We start from the raw sequence: 16,138 nt of genomic DNA on the forward strand, positions 1-16,138 counted from the left end.
TCAGAAAAGAACTTGACAGCTTCTTTAAAAAGAGGAGTATAAAAGAACTTGAATAAGGGATGGCACAGGGCCGGGCTAAGGCTTCCATTCTCTGCAAGTGGCTATTCTTTGCACTGAAAAAAAATTAGGCATGTGAGCACAGATAAGCCACATAAGAATACCCCAAAGAATATTCCCAGTGACCTTGAGATTTTGCTGCAATTCCGTATCCATTCTCTGCTGGAACAGCTTCATGAATTCTGAACTTCAGAATGACTAACTTATTTTCAGAATGTGAAATTTATTCCTTGTAGGGAGAAAAAACACTCCCACAAAATTAGGAGGAGAAAGTATATGCCACTGCAAAATAAAATAAATTTGTCCTTGTATTTTTGCAATAGTTCAGATGTATTGGTAAGAATTTGGCTCCATTCCCATTGCTGGTTTTAGTGATGTTGAGATGGAAGAGAGATGCAATTCTATCTAAAACCAAACACCCTCTTAATTTTGTCACAATTTTTAGCTCCTGCATGGAAATATAGTGAAAACTTTTGATTGCTGTACAACTAAGGGCAGTTTTCAGAGCATTAAATATACCACTGAGAAAGACTGAGAATTATTTATTGGGTTGTGTTCCTTCTTGGAGAGCATTCTAAAATTGAAACTAAAATAGACTCATTATAGCTCATTATTTAAATAAACACTAAATGTAACTCTGTTTTGGGGTGGCCAAAAGATTTTGTAATAAATATAAAAGCCTGTTTACTTTGCAATAAAAGATACAATTGCTCACAGATCCCATCCAGTTCAAGTTACAGCCTTTAGAAGTTTCTACAACTTTCTGCAGGCTGATAATCTCTATGAGTTTTTCAAACTTCTGGCCAGCACTATCACCAGCTTTTAACTACAGGCTTTCCTGTGTTTTCGTTATCAGCAAACATCAGGACTGGGGAGTCCTGAAGTCCCCTTCACTAATTTATTCAGGAAAGGGGTTCTGGAATTTGTGTTGTGCCACCTTGGATCCTTCCTGAGAGGTGGGGCCGTGATGGAGGATTCACTCCACATCTAAATAAGACATACAGAGTGGATGAAATGCTTCTCAAAAATTCTTTTCAGCTCTTTTATCCCCTCTGAGTCTATGAGCAATATTAGTTCTGGATATCTCTACCCTGTACTGGTTTCCAAAAGGGAGGGGCAAACAAGAATCAGGAGAGATTTGATCTGAAATTCCCATGCTCCAACAAAAGACCAAAGCTCAACCAAAAAGAGACTAACCATGGTCTGCAATTACCTGTTACTGAAAAGACTTCTGAGTGTAAAGGACCCTTTATTGTGAGGGGAAGAAAGGTATGAGAAATTACAGCAGATAATGCATTGCAGTTGTTTTACTACTATTAGAGGACTAGCGAGGGAATTCTTGATGTAAAATTCATATTGTTCATTTCTTTCATTACTGTTACTTTTTCAAAGAATTCTATGCCCATGTACCAATATCCAGAGAGAAATAGCTGGTATTAAAATCAGTAAATTACAGAGTTAGTGTACTGCTGTGCTAACTAGATGAAAGGAGGATGGCTGCTATTAGTGTACATAAATATGATTTGGAAAGGGACAAGAGAGAATAAAAAGGAAATAAATCAGGTTCATCTTTAGTTAATTTACAATTGCATTTTTAACAATTAACTGCAATTATAATACAAATTTGTACTGGAAAGAACTGTACCAAAAATCAGCTACAACTGTCTTAAAATACATTTTATGAAATTAATAATTCTTTCTAGGAAACACCTTTGTCCACATATACATTTGTTCTTAAATATTTCAAGCAGTCATATTTCCCAGCCCAATTATCTTTTCAAAGACTCTGAAAAAGGCTCTGATAAGCAATTATAAGACAACCCCTTCCCCCAAATATTTACTTGTGATATTAATTGAGCCATTTAACCTATGAGATTAAATGTTAATATTTTTGAAACAATAAAATATTCTTGCTTCCCAGCAAGAAAACAACTTAATGATGCAAGGAAGGAAAGACACAACTGGTTTTCACCCAAGCAAACTTTAAACTAGAGGCCTTGAAAGCTATTATGTGCTGTTATACACATGTATTTAAACTCAGCTTTTTCTTAACCTGCATGATGGCTTGAAAATTTAAACAAGAAAAAGCAGAATAGAATTAAGTTTTTACTTTTGCAAGTCTGATTTCCAATTCTTTCTAACAGAAAGACTCATTTCAAGCCATTTTTGCATCACTAAGTGTCAAGAGCACAGCTTTTCTGTGATGCCTGACATGGGTTACTCACTTGAAGGTGAAAGGAAATTTGAAGAGTAACCTTCAAATCCTATTATGTCATAACTACTTCCCAGGAGAGGTGAAGGAGACAGCAGGGACTGCGTGTATAAAACCACCTCTTTTTTCATTCTCTTGTCTCTTGGCACAAGCTTTTAAGTATTTGTATAATATAGGATCTCTGCCTTTTTGTTGCCAAGCATTCATAGTAAGTACTCCACAACATAGCAAGAGTTTTGAATAGAAGCCAGAAAAACATCTATCACTTCTGTTTTCTTTCAGGTTGCTTCACTGGGTTTTACCACTGATCTAAACCAAAACATGTTCTATAAAACACCTGATTTGTGTATATCAACCACAAGGAGAAAAAAACCAGAAAAAGCTTTATTAGGCCAAAATTTGGGTTGGGATTCACTTAGACAATTCAAGGATCTGGTAATTTCCAAGATGACCATTACTTGTGAAGAGAAGTGTTGCAGGAATAGCAAATATTTTAACTGCATCTTTGTGGAGTAGATAAAGTTGTAAAATGACTGCTCCTAGAGGGACACCAGCAAACCCTTTCATGTCAAAAGGATAACTACCCAAAACCAGAGCTTTCTATAAAGGAGCTTTGAGAAACCAAGGCATCACTCTGCAAATAACAAGGATTTTGTTATGAATGCTATTATAAGGGATTCTATCAATCTAAATAAACCCTTTTTCTAACACTCATCAATATGATTTTTGAATGCTTTATAGGCACCAACTCAACCAATATGACAGAGACTAGTGGAAAGGCTCTCAATATAATCTCCTACAAAGCCCTATGAAGTTCAGACAGTAGTCATAGCTCTTGTTTTAATGCGAACTAATTTTTAATCATAGTAAAGTACTTGAAAATTAACATATCCTTAAACTCTCTTCTCTGTGTCACCATCTCCATCAAACCAAGTGTGTTTATTCTGCTCCTTCTCTGTGTTTGAGAGTCTGAGCAAAGGCAGCATGTGAAGCAAGGAGTTACCAGTGACAAAGTCAATAAAGGAATTTCTTCAGGACTGCAGCTTGTCTGGAAATTTCACCAGCCACTGGGTTTGCTGCTTTCAGGGCAGGTAACACTGTTGATATTTAACATGATAGTCCATGTTGGGTCTCATGACTTGATACAGGTTCTTAAAGACTGACATGGTCTTTGCCACACAGATGATGAAGTCAAGGACCACTTAGTTAGCGACTCGAGCTCAGTGTGCTCCAAGACATTGCTTGTTAAGATGTAAAGACGTGGATTAGAGGAGTGGACAAAAGTATTTGCAACTACCAGGCATTCAGAGTTCCTTCTGAACATCAGTTTGGAATGTGCCACTTCCCTCCCACCATAAGGGAACAACAGTCTTTGGGACCAACAATTCTAAATTCTTTGATTTTTAGTGACGTTATTATAAAAAATCCACTAGAAGCAGCAGAAGGTAGTGAGCACTGACACTGCTCCTGACAAAGCAGACCATGAAAAACCCGCACTGAACAGAAACAACCTAAACACCAAAGCTGACCTCAACACTTGGTGGGTTTGTTCTTCAGAACAATCTGTTAAAAAAACCCCTGAACAATCAGGAGCAGAACAACATGTCCAGAGTCTCAGAATGTACTTTTTGATGGGGAACAGGAATTCTCTGATGTACCAAAGGAGGAGGAACAGAAACGTACAGAAGCAGGAAACTTGACCACGTTCCTCTAATCTCTGAAACTCCAGAGCAAACGCTGGAGCTCTGACTCTGAGGACATTCACGTTGAGGAGAAGCACAACTACAGCAACTCAACAAACAAGACAGAACAATGCAGGGAACCAGAACAACTGAATATTCTGCGAGGGGAATTAATGCAGGACACAGAGCAGCAAGGCCAAAAGCTGGAGAGTTGGAGGCAACATTCTGCAAAGAGAAGTTGGCTGACCATTGTGTACACAACGGTGACCTGAATATCTGAATCTAACCAGCACTCATTGCCAAGACAGAAATTTCCAAAAAGAACAAAAACCAGAACAAGATCACACAAACTTTGAATTTCTCAATAAAGAAGTGCTTTATGGAAGTGCCAAATGCAGAGGAGTGTCAGCCAGTGGAATCACAGAGTCCTGAGTGGTTAAAGAACAGAAAGAAGATACCCTCTGTGAAAAAACAGATGACCAACAGGAGAGTCATTTGCAGCTTTTGAAGAAGAAATAAAAAATAGTAAGTAATTCTGATGACATACAAATTATTTGAAAAATCACAGAAGTATAATGGTGATAGGATGGAAAATAAAATAATTTGCAACCAATAATTTCACCATATGACACTGTGTGATTCTATTCTTTCCTTGAGCAATGAGGCCCAGTATTAACAAATCCATACTGTAGGCTTTAGGTGGGGATGTGTTTCTGCTCTGGATAGTTAAAATGGCTTATTTGAAATTAATTGCACAGAAAAGTGATCTAGTTTTACTGACCAACTATGAATTCCATTTCTCTCAATTAAAAGTGCATATGCAATTTAAAACCTAAAATTAGACACTTTAATCCATATTTAAAACCAAATAAGCAGCATGGGGTCTGTGAAAAGCAAGCTCTTAAACCACTCAATATGATTTATAAACACATCCACAGGAATGAGAAAGAGAAGTAATATGCTAATAATGCTGAATGTTGAAATGGAGACCTGAGGTTTGATCCAGCACCTCAGGAATCACAAATACACGGACAAGGTGATCTCCTGTGCACTCCTTGATCTTTTCTTTGGAGTCACAAAATTGCAAATGACAGCAGAACACAGGGGTCTGTGATATTTTATCAAAACCATGAACCATTTCCCTGTAAGTTGTCCTGCACTGACTGAGGATGTGAGGGTCTGCACTGTGCTTACAATCCATGGGACAACACAACTGCACATTCTATAAAGCGAAACGATAAAATATATTTTTGAAAATTGTGTTTTGAAAATTGTGGTTTGAAAATTAAGTTTTACAAAGCTAATACCATGTAAGGTGCAAATAAATAACATCCCAATTGAATGGTAACCCAGTCATCTGATAGGTGGTAAAGGAGATGTAAAGAAAAGGGGATGTGGGCTTTTATAAAAGATAAAAATATCTGTCACATTTTGTCTGTAACAAAGTACTGTAACATTTTGTCTCCTAACCACATATATTACTAAATTATTGAATAATCTAATGCACAGTTTCCTTCAGACAGCTGAAGCAATTCAAGCTTGGTATGTAAAACAAACAAACAAAAAAGAGCATAATTTGACATTTTCACATGCTTGGCATTGAAAGGAAGCTCATTTGGTTTTTTCCAGGAGTATTTTGCATTCTTGGAGTACAGCAGCAGTGGCTATAATGTGTGATGTAAGTGTATCGTAGAATGTGTTTATTATAGCCATTTCTCTGTAGCTGCTACAAGGGAACCCCTTTGAGGCTAGATAAAAGTTTGCCAAAAATAATATTCAAATATCCTTTTAATCAAAACAAGATAAAGAGGAGATTAGTGCCACCAGTGTCAACACTACCACTTCCAAAACATATGCTCAAATAAAACATGAAAGCTTTAGGGGATTGGTTTTGCAAGCTTCAGTAGCTCACTCTTCCTCTCTTTTCCAACTCTATGTATTATTAAAATGCATCAGCTGATGATGTGTGTTAATGACAAGCTCCATCCTCAAAGGGTTCTAATTCATTAAAGGGGATGATCAGAGTGTAATTCTCAGAATTGAAAACAAAATATTTATTTAGATTATTAATTATGACTTTTATTTCAATGTAAAAGCTTAGATTCTTTTAATGTAATTTAAAATAAAACAATGAAAAAGTATATGGCAAGAAAAAAACCCCACATAAATATCAAGCAAAATTTAATTCCCTACTGAACTTAACAGCATGAGGATTTTTCTCCATAAAATATAAATTTTTCATTATTATGATACCTGATAAAGATTGAATGTTTTCTTTAATTCTAAATCTTGCTGTTCCTCCTCCCCTCCCTCCCCAGAATAACAATTATAAATGATATATATATTTTTTGTACTTCCAACTTGTTAAACTTTTAGCTTTTTGGAGAGAGCATAGGGCATTCATCTGTTATCACAATAATATTCACTGATTTTTTTATTTAAAATATAGAAATTTATAGTCTTCCTTTGATTTGGTAAAATTTCATCTGTACCGGATGGTACATCCAATCTAAGGACTGGATGTAGGAATTTCCAATTAGAAAAACACAGTTTCTGATTTTATTTGGTAAACCAAACTGAGAAGAGTGAGAGACATTAATTCAACTCAGTGCTTGGTGAAGCTACTTGGAGCTGATTTATGTATCTTTCCTGTCTATCATCACTAGAAGAATTTCACAAAAAGCCAATTTGGCCCAAAATATGCATTTGATGTTTGCATTTGTGTGGGATGGATTTGGCCACCAAAGGCTGCTGATAAAAATTAAAGCAACACTTAAATTTAGAGTGCATTGGGCACGTAAACTTCCTTAAAACTCACAGTTAACTACTTAACCAGGCATGAGTGGTAGTTGGGGAGCGTGTGTTTTGCATCCGTGGAATCATTTCTATCACTGGTTTTCCTTGGGAATTCAGCCCAGACCCTGGGGAGTCCCTGTGCCAGGTTTAACTCTGACACAACTCTCACACTGCTGCTGCCATGGCCATGAGCTCAGAGGCAGAGGAAGGAGATATCATTAGCCCAAATGCCCAGCAAAGCAAATGGATTAGAGAAAAACAGGGATGCAACTTAAGCCCAGAGATCTTTCCTAAGCACCTTCCCCAGGACAAAACTGCCCTTCCCTTCTGTGGAGCTGCCAGCTGCACTGAGTCACTGCTCCGTGTTTGCCACTGCCATTTGTGCCCCTCAGATTCAGAGTGCAGGTGTTCCATGGGCACAGTGGGCCTGTGGTGGCACTGGCAAAGGCCACACCTGGGGGTCTGTGCTGCAGGGCCACACTCAGGGCCAGTCCCCAGGAATGGGTGCCAACAGCAAGGAGCTGAAGCTGGGAGCACCCGCCACACTGACTGCTCTGATGCTCTGGGTGAATGCAATGCTGGAAAACATCTTACTGAAAAACACAGGCACGTGAAAGCAAAACTAGAATATTATACTAATTTAAACACACAAAAGTTCGTGTTTGGCCTGCTCTGAAATTCCATGTGGACACAGATTTTGGGCACACTGACATAATTTCATCAGATGCTTCCCTTCAGGTGACCTCAGCAGCATTTAGATGAACACCTCTTGTTTGAAATAAAGAGGCCTCCATTGGTGGAGTGATTCATGATGGCATTTGATGTAGAAGAAGCTGCACTCTTTATAAATAGCCATTACAGACACCTTACTCTGGAAATTTGGCATGCATTTAAGAGAGAATAAGTGTTTTAAATCATGGGTAGCAAAAATAAAAACTTCAAAGAAGTTTACAGTGTTTTCAGAAATCTTTACTGAATTCATACATATTTACTGAATAAGCAGAACACTTTAAGCCACTTCACTCTTCCTGTGACCATTACCAATTTGCTACTTAGGGCTCCCAAGGCAATAGAACAAAATATATAATGCCTGTACTAAATACATTCTGAAATTTTGAAAAAGTTATATTTAACTAATGCAGTATATCAGGAAAAGCACAGTATTTTAATACACCTTCTCATTTTCACTGAATTTGAAATAAAAAAAATTAAGTAGGTTAGCCACATTACTGTGTGCAAAAGAGACAAATTCCAGTGGCTTTTAGTTGCAGAAACAGTGGCATGGGATACAAGACTTTCTTGAAGATTTTGAAACATGATCTTTTCACTATTTAGTAATTGCACCCATAAAACTTGCTTGTATCAAAGTATGAAACTGATTCTAGTGTGTCTTTCCCAGCCAGGAGTTATCCACCATTAAGGTAATTACTAGGAGAGAACTAAATTTACATTAAACTCCCTGACCAAGAAAGTCACTGAAAAACTCTTGTTTACTCATATACCACTATATGCTCTTTTCAAGCTTGTTTTTCATATCAGCAGTATTAGTACAAAATATAATTATTAGAAAAAGCTCAAAGCACAAAGCTGCTTTTTGAAGAGCACAGTTAAAGCAAACCAGACACAGCTCCAGAGCTGCAAAAGAAGGGCAGAGTTATTAACTCTAAAATTAGAGTTTTAAAGAGGAAGGTGGGAAAGGCTCTTCACTACCAAGAAGAGCAACAGTGAAATTGCGCATCAATGGCAACAAATTACTCAAACTCATACTACACATGACAATTTATTTACTATAAAGGTAAAGATTTATTGTGCAGCACCCCTGAGTTCTAGTTCATCTTCACACAGCTAAATTACAATTTTCTTCCTGTGGTGAACACACACAACTCATAGGTATTTGTTTGTAGGAGAAGACCACATCTCTTCAAAACCATAGCAGGTCATTCATTACCAAATGCCTGTGAAAATGCCTCTCTAACCTGGTGAGTCTGGCTGAGTAGCACAAGAGGCCAAACCCCACATTATATCAGGCAAACATATCTGTGTGTACATAGAGACTTAAATATCTCCCAAATGCTGTGCTCCACAGTGTGTATTTACCATAGAGGAGATGGGATCTGCAATATAAACAACGTGCACTGCCCTGTTTGGGGCTGAGTTCATGGGACTGCTTGCACAGGATGAACCATCTCATTCTTCCTATGAGATGCTTCCAACAGAAGATTTAAGAGTCTTTATTTTCTTCTCAAGCACTGAGAATCCAGATGGAAACCAGGCTGAAAACCTTCACCAGAGGCTTTTGATTTAACCATGCTACTGATGCAGCTCAGAGTTTTACCATCTCTTTATGAAGGGAACCAAATCCTGACAACTTTTCGGCTCTTTGGTGAGGTTAAGTTAGCAACTTGGCCAGGGAAAGTAAATTTTTGCCCTCATGGTGGCAGAGAGAAACTAGAAAACACAACCCATTGGACAAGGCAAAAATAAAAGTTAGTGTGAAAATTTAATTTTGTTATTAAATTTAAATTACAATTTTTGAGAACCATAAGGAACTTTTCCAAGTTTTTCCCCTTGTGCTGGCTTTACCACCAACTTTCATATACAGAAGACATGTAAGCAGTATGGTTATGTAAGCAGATACCCAGATATTCCACCACACCCCCTGTCTGGTGTAAAAGTAAAGTTAGAAAGGAATTGCTTTTACATAAATTTTCCTGAAGAAAGTTTTTCACTTGCAAGCAATGCTTTTAATCTAAATACAGATTTTCTTTTGGAAGAAATAGAGTATTTATTGTGAAAAAAGCTTGGAAAGTTATTTTCAAATCCTAACTGGAGTTAATAAACTTAACTAGAATTTATTTTTATAGTCAGTCAGTTTTCTTATTGAAAACGGGTCCCAGCGTGGAAGTGTAAACAAAACATTTGGTTTTCAGTGCTTCCCAGTACTGTCAGTGCTTGCAATTTTTAATTACAAAATTTATATGAAGTCTTTCCTCAATTATTTTGCAGCAGATGCACAATGAATTTAACTCACAAAAATGAGTACTTAGCTAAGTAGCATGTCTAAGTAGTGTGTAGGGGGTTTTGAATTTCTGTCACTTATCCATGACCTAAATAATGCTATGCTGGTGTGCACAGATTGAACAAGAACTGCACAAATATATAACAGACTTGAGAAACCATGGAACCAATCACTTATATCTTATTTTATAAACTTATTTAGTATACAAGATAATGAAAAAAGACTTTACTTTTCTATTTATAAATGTGCTATTATTAAGTGGCAAAAGCTACAGTTGAATAATAAGATTTTTCTTCATTTAGTAGAAATATTTAAAAGTATGCTTGGATATTTTATCATTAAAAAACTTTATTTCTAAAAGTTATAGTTCTATTACTCTACAGCAATGTTCATCACTGGTAAAATCATTAGAAATCAAATACTTAAATAATGGCTGTTAAATTTATACACATCTCTCACACATTTAATGTAGCTGTTTCAAAGCACTTTTAAAAAATGAGTTTCCTCATTAGAGGAAGGTTGAATTTTAAACCATCTCAAAATGAGACAAAAGTTTGCCCCAAAACCATCAAGAACAGGGAAGAGAATCTGGCAGTCTTGGCTCTCCTTTTCTTTACTTTTATGAATCTACATTAATTTATTGGGAAACACATTTAAAAAGAAGGTCTGTCCTACAGCAATGGTGTGGTGTTAGCATTAAAAAGTTCAGGAGTTAACATAGACCCCTAAATTCTATGTAATATCTCCAAAACTTCTGTGGTTCCCAAATTAAAGTCATGCCCAACTCAGGATAGTACAAACTAAAATAGAGATGCAATCCTTCATATCCCTGTGGGCACTGATAAGAAATTTACAGTGGAAAGAAATGTTACAGCTCCTCGGACATGAATTTCTGTGTCACATTTACTCTGTTTTCAGAAATCACTACCCATCAGCACAAGCCATTGAAATTCTTCTGAAGAACAGGAAGAGCCCAAACATTTCCTTCATGTCAAAAAACCACAAGAGGGCTTCTATCCCTAGCAATTAAAACATGGAAGTGCATTTCCTGACATGAGTTTTAATTACTGTATGGGGACAAGTGACCTTTTTCCAGACAGTTCAGGGGCGACTGTATGAAGGACCCATTTCCCATGAAACCAGCCACCAAAGATTTCATCAGACAAAATGATAATGAGCTAGTGCAGTTGAAATGAGCTGATTAGTTTTTCCCCCCAGCTGCTGTTCAATTAATGAACCACTTTTTAAAATTTTGAAACGAAGTTCACTAGTCATCTATTTTTATTTTCTTATATTGAAAACTGATAAATGAATTCAGCCTCTTGGTGACACAAACAAAAATAGTTTGAATTTCAGATCTTGAAGAAGTGTTAGGAATTTGGAAAAAAAAAGGCAGTTTTAAAAGCAGTGTGAATATTTAGCAGCAAATATTCCTAAAGAACTGTTAAAATACAGATGATTGAAGTAGCAGCCAAAAAAGGGATGCAAATGACTCTTAAATGAAAGGTTATAGAGCATGAGAGGTATTTAATCCAAATAACAAACTGTTGTTGTCAATGAAAGATCTGATACAAACCGATTTAGATAATGCAGAAAAATGAACACACAATTTGACAGCTACCCTGGATTTACAGAATCATGGGATTAAATGCTTTCCACTTATTCAAAGAGGATTAGTCAGGATACATTTATTTATTTAAAGCAGATCTTTTACAGAACTAAAGAGTTTACAAATGATATGGAGTGATGGAAAATAGAAAATCCATATCAGCTTTAGCTTCTATCATTCAGCCACAGATGGGAAACTGCTTACTACCAAATACACAAGACAGTGCATTAGCAAAATAATAATAATAACAAAATTAATAAACTTGGTGTAGCCTTAAACTATTAAGTCAAGGAAAGAGAATATTAAAACACTTTCATAGGCCTTTTGCAGAGAAAGGCAATAAAATGTGAATATACTAATGAAACATCCACAGCTAGAGCTGATCCTGGACAACACAGGTGCAAACCAGGGATAATGCTGGTGCAACTGCTGTAGTTGCAGTGTGTCTGAGCTGGAAGATATGAACCAGATGAGATTGGAAAGCAGGATTCCTGCATGCAAGTCCAAGAACAGCTGAACACTCACTACAGGGCACTGATCAAGTCACTTCACTTCCCAGTCCCCATTTCTGTTGAGAAGATTTTAACATGAAAAGCACTAAAGTTTTAATTAAATGTCAGATAAGTGACTTAGTCTTAGAGTAAAAGCTTCTCCTCACGAGCAAAATAATAACAGCAACATTGTTTGAAAGTTTCTGCCTGTGCCAGAATCATGTCAGTGCCTAATTTTCATCACTGTTGAAGAGTATTTATCAGCTCTGGCAGTGCTTTGTGCTAGCTCTGGGATTTGTTTTCATCACCAAGGTGCTGAAAGTCAAAATCTTACATTTAGTTCTTTTGGTAAGAAAATCTATACATTAGAGGCTAAACAAGTGAGAAATGCCTCTAAAGATGACAATAAATGGAAAATAAACATCTCAGGGTAACTGGAGTGTTTGCAGGTTCACAAGCGAAATTTGCATTGTAATTGTCAGTTTCTGAACTCAATATATTTAACATCCTTAGTGTCATCCCTATGTTGCTGTGCTTCGAGCACTCCTGCTCCCTCTTCAAAATTAAATCACCTTCCTGGATATCAATTCCAGTTATAGACGTGAACAGATTGCACAACAGCAGCTTATAACAATATTTGTGTAGCTAGGGAATGTTGCTTCCCTTCAGAACACCCACCATCCATATGCTTCTTTTCCTACCAAACCCCAGCATGCAAGAACTGCCTAAAGAATCAAGAAAGGACAAAAGGAAGTAGCTACCACACCTCCTGTCTACCCTTCGCACATGACTTGTACCAAAGACAGTGCCTTGAAGACAGAAATATGAGCTTTTTGAGCTAAAATCAAAACTGATCAATGTGAGAGCCTTCACTAAATGAACTGCACGCAGTTTTAGCTGCCGTGATGTACCTGATTTAATTTGCATCACATGAAATGATCCAGATAATGACAGTGACCCCTGTGCCTGTTCATTTCATTTCCCCAAACTGCTGGGCCTATCATTAACCAAGGCAAGATAAGATAACAGATGGCTGTGAATTAATCCTATCTTCAAATATCAAATGCAAAAAAGTGTCTCAATTAAGACAAATTAATTTAGATTCAGCATTCTAGAAATAAGTTGAAATAGATTTTGTGTCCACTTCAGGGTACAATAATGAGTTCATAAATGAACTCACGCTTTCTTACTGATGGGGACGTCGATAAATCAAAAGCTGTAAAACTTCCCAAATGTGTTACTTCAACCATTTTGCTCAGATTTGAAAAAGCAGATGTGAGTGGACCTGTAGATTCATTTAAATGTTGACCCTGATTCTATGACATAAAGATGTCAACAAACAAGATGTAAACAAACAAGACTTGACAACGGAGTTGTCTGTTTTACGCTGTTTTAGGGAAACAATGACCGCATTATGATCACTGAATTTTGTATCACTCAAGCAAACTTGTGAACTCAGTTCAGTCCTGAGGATTCCTATTACAAATATGAATTTTTTTTTTTTTATAGTAACTCTCTAGGGGGCTAGTATACCTATGTAACACATACATACACTTGTATAGATTGCTTTCTTGGAATATATTCCAGATGAAGAGAGAGAAGCAGGGGCACTGAGAGCAACAACAGGAATTCAGGAAGAGTGAAATGGTGAGGAAGCCACCTGCTTTGACATGTCTGTGCCTGAGCGTTATTGTTTCATAGCTGAACTCTTACTGAAACTATGAATTTGAGTCCTTTGAGCTGTCTGTGGTAGACAATGCGTCATGGAGGAGCTAAGTGCCTGCAGGTCACCAGCGAAACACCAAACGCTGAAAAGCAGCAGTGAAGTACTTCAAAAAGAACAGGTAGACACGTACACTCACAAAGCTCCTCTTGTGAAGATGCATCCTATGCCAGCAAACAAATGCTGCTTCTTTTCTTCTCTCTAAAGCTCAGAACACTCACAAAGTGTGAAATATTCTAAATGCTACACATCCAAGATGCATGAATCCTACTTACATTCTTCTTGACGGGTAAAAGTGTCATAAGGAACCGTCAGCACTTCTGACTAAGTGGTCAAGTACCTTGTTTGGTGAACAGCACTCCCGTTTCTCCTCCAAATATTCATAAGTGCCCCCAATGCTGCAGACATCCTTGCTGCAAGGATTATAACTAAGAATCCACCCTTTCATTCCAGAGAAATTCAGAATATAGCAAGCTGCCATCAGCAGTTGAATATAAGGATATCTAATTCTGCCAATGAATTACAGATTTCACAATTTGAAAACTGTGCCTTGTGATGCAGTGATGTAACGCAGAAACCCTGTTGTCTTTCACTTTCTGGTTAAAGTGCTGCTGCCATTGCAGGCATCATCTCCCCAGATTTCTCTGGAGATTGTGATTCTCCTGGATATGAGATACTTCTACCAATTTGAAATAGGCATAAAAGCACCTCTCAAGGCTCTGTCCATGTCTCCATAAGACATGGATGCAGTAAAAGGCAATTAGAATACTGTATGAAATTCCAGGATGAAGGCTGTGACAGCCAGGAATGCTCTTCTGCCCCAGTCAAACTACCAGTTTTTTATTCTTATTGCTTCCAACCCAGCTGCTCTTCACTAAAGTCATTCTCATCTGTTGTTTCATTCTCCTTGTCACTCCTGCTTCCCCTGTTGCAGTTTTATTGACTACTTTTGTCTTATCCTGGATTCCCTCTCTTGTTTAAGTCATTCACTCTGATTTTACAATTCACTCTTTCTCTTTTCCCAGATGATTCAAGTCTTCACACTTTCATTACTGAATTCCTTTTGATGTTACTCCAAGAATTCGGTAATCAGTTATGAGAAAACATTGATTTCAGAAGGACTCAATATCAGAGAAGGACTCAATATCAGTGTTCTTATCAATATCTATCTTGTTTAGCACAAGATCGATTTTCCACCTCAAGGGAAAAACAGATCTAAACATTCACCCAACCATGCAAATACTGTACTTATTTCATTAGAACTCTCTGGAAGCCTCATCACACTATGGCAGTGGATGCTATGAACTTAAATTAAACAAGCAGTTAGAACAAATAATTAATATTCAAAGAGGATGTGAGTTAACAGTATAAGAAATAAACAGTCATCCACGAGCAGATGAGGATCCTCCTCTTTTCCATGTAGTGCATGTTGGTGTTTTTCCAGATGGATGCTATGTGAGAGCCCAGTGAGTGAGTTGTATTTGTTATCAGCAATTATCTGATCACAACTGACACACAAGATTTAGTCTTGAAACTGAAGAACGCACTACACAGCCACAGAAAGCAGTATTAAGTTGGTTAATCAGCTGATTTCTGTCTTCCCACACCAAAAAGAAATAAAAATGCCTCTTTACATATTCTCTGGTGAAAGTAAAGAAAACCCTCCAAACTTTTTCAAAACGAAGACATCTTCAAATCTTTAACACAATGGAGCAGCTGCTACTGAGTTTCCTTGATGGGTATATTCTGTCATTAGGGAAATCAGAGGCCCTGCTAAATACCTTTTTTGTTTGGTTGTTTGTCAGCTCAAATACTGATTAGGTTCTCTGACAACCACATTGTTTGCTTGCAAAAATACAGGCAGAAAAACCTTCACTTGCAACTTGCATTCTGTAGAAGCAGTGGATACACTCAGAAATATTTTGTTAAACTCATTTGCAGTAGGAGATTTTACCATTATTAAAAAACACAATGTAGAAAAGCTCAACATAGATGATTCTTTCAGTATCGCTGTGCAAAAATGTTATAAAATCTATTACAATACTAAATGTAAAACAGACAGTAAACTCGCAAATTTTACTCAGGAAATACTAAGTTTGCAATTAAAGTGTATTTTGAGTAAAACAATACTGAGTTCTGAAACTAAGCACAGTATTGAAAAAGATGAGTCAGAGTATGAGCTACTTGACAAAAGAAACTTCAACAAAGAGGAGTTTGTGACAGAAGGGTAAGGGCCCTTTTTTATCTTACCGTAGCCTTGGATATAAATCAGAGCTGACCAGAACAATAGTATTTACATGGCAAGCTGTGAAAGCCTAAAGAGAGATTTCTCTACCTTCATCTGGAAAAACCCACATCCAAACACACCATCTGCCATGGCCTGCCCAAAGCCACTGTGTCCTTGGTGCTGTGGACATCCAGAGGCACAACCAGCCTGCAATTAACTTGTACCTCGCTCTGCTGATATTCAGTCAGTGTGGAGAGGGATGTGAGTGGAGACATATTGTGCATGCTTGTACACAGTCACTGTCCAGTTATTATTATTTTTA

At 37.1% G+C, this 16,138-nt stretch overlaps 1 long non-coding RNA gene across 3 annotated transcripts in view; it reads right to left on the reverse strand.

The window, feature by feature from the left end:
* LOC128940678 (uncharacterized) overlaps positions 1 to 16,138 on the reverse strand; it is a 257,964-nt gene that overhangs the window by 87,913 nt on the left and 153,913 nt on the right. The gene's annotated exons all lie outside the window — the stretch shown is intronic.

Source organism: Melozone crissalis, unplaced genomic scaffold (genome assembly GCF_028551555.1).
Source record: "Melozone crissalis strain CALT ecotype California unplaced genomic scaffold, PUWL_Pcris_2 ptg000034l_1, whole genome shotgun sequence".
NCBI classification, from domain to species: Eukaryota; Metazoa; Chordata; class Aves; order Passeriformes; family Passerellidae; genus Melozone; species Melozone crissalis.